Source organism: Pseudophryne corroboree, chromosome 1 (genome assembly GCF_028390025.1).
Source record: "Pseudophryne corroboree isolate aPseCor3 chromosome 1, aPseCor3.hap2, whole genome shotgun sequence".
In the NCBI taxonomy this organism is placed as follows: domain Eukaryota; kingdom Metazoa; phylum Chordata; class Amphibia; order Anura; family Myobatrachidae; genus Pseudophryne; species Pseudophryne corroboree.
In genome coordinates this window covers 380,636,452-380,637,947 of record NC_086444.1, presented here as the reverse complement: position 1 = coordinate 380,637,947, position 1,496 = coordinate 380,636,452, and the positions used below count along the sequence as shown (strand labels likewise).

General features: G+C 30.2%; 1 long non-coding RNA gene across 1 annotated transcript; it reads left to right on the top strand.

Annotated features, from left to right (window-relative positions):
* The first annotated feature begins 322 nt into the window (after positions 1-322).
* Positions 323-1,120, top strand: LOC134886574 (uncharacterized). The gene is made up of 3 exons (XR_010170708.1): positions 323-385; positions 474-595; positions 771-1,120. It is a non-coding gene; the product is annotated as an uncharacterized LOC134886574 (long non-coding RNA).
* Positions 1,121-1,496: the final 376 nt, after the last annotated feature.

The window sequence follows — 1,496 nt, the reverse complement described above, 5'->3', positions numbered from 1 at the left end:
AACATAAATGAATTGTGTGAATGTACACAGACTTTGATTAATGCACAAAGTTATAAAAAATATTATCTAAAATGACCTTCAGGCTGTGTATATAAGGTGTATATGTGACATAAATGCATTCTGTGCTTAGATTTAGGTCCCATCACCATGATATCTCATTATGGTATGCAATAATTCCAAAATACGGAAAAATCCAATATCCAAAATACCTCTGGTCCCAAGCATTTTGGATAAGGGATACTCAACCTGTATTATTGACTAATTAAATATCTGATGATGACTATTTATTAATTTGCCCTAAATATGAATCCATTAGGTCTCCTTTCTAAAGTGACCCTTCCATACCTGGGTTTCCGAATTTTTGTACAAGTTATCTCACCATAAGGTATGTGAGGGAACATTATGTTTTTTATATATATACACACAATATGAACATTCAGTATATATGATGAGATCAATATTTTTCCAATTAGGCTACACTGATTGTTCATCAGAAAGCCTCTGTGTTATATAGGAGTTTCCATCATGCGTGTATGAACAAGTTTTGTCGCATTATACTTTTTGTATAAACAACTATACTTCTCAGCCACTTGAGGTATGACCTAAGATGCAATTGTAATATCCTTTTCTTCTCTTTCATCCTGTCTGCTCGGATATATCCTTGTTCCTCTGTAACGATATGTTCCTCATATGTTTTAATGGAATGTATTATGTTTTCTCTATTAAGGAATGTTTATGTTTAGCTCTGATAAGATCTTTTACAATTATAGAGAAACCCCTGATGAAGTCTTTTGTATAAGACGAAACGTGTTGGGTTGTCTGTGTTGTGAAGCTATCTCCGAACCAACTGTAAGGAGAAGGAGGAGATTGTTGTGAACCTTCAACATTTTGTATTCAGTGCTAAGAGTCATACATCCTAAAGTGTGGAATAATAATATTTCTCCTCTGTATTGATTTGAATATGCTTTTAATAAATGTTTTACGATGGAACATGTTATTATTTTATGTTAAAAAGAGTGACAACCAATTTAGGGTTGGAATAGTGGGAGTTAATGTGACTCCTTGGCGCCAATTCTTCTATTGTTGCATAAATATATATATATATATATATATATATATATGTATATATATATATATATAATTAGGACATTACAAATTTGTCCTCCTTGTGATGTAAAGTTGTACTAATACAGTGTTATAAAAAAAGTGTTATTAAAAAAATTATGTTGTTTCATAGTGTCAAATTATTAATTACCAATGTGTAAAAACCTATAAAGTGTTAAAAAAGTGTCTGTTAATATAGACCAGACACATATTATTAGAATAATACTTAGATGGTGGCTATATTAGTAGCTGAAAAAGAAAGAAAAGATAGAAAAAAATATGAGTACTTGTGTGTCATTTTTCTAGTGCTTGATACTACTGTGCACAGGATTTTATAATTTTAATAATAAATAATTATTGATATATATGCCTGTTAATATATACCATAGGCA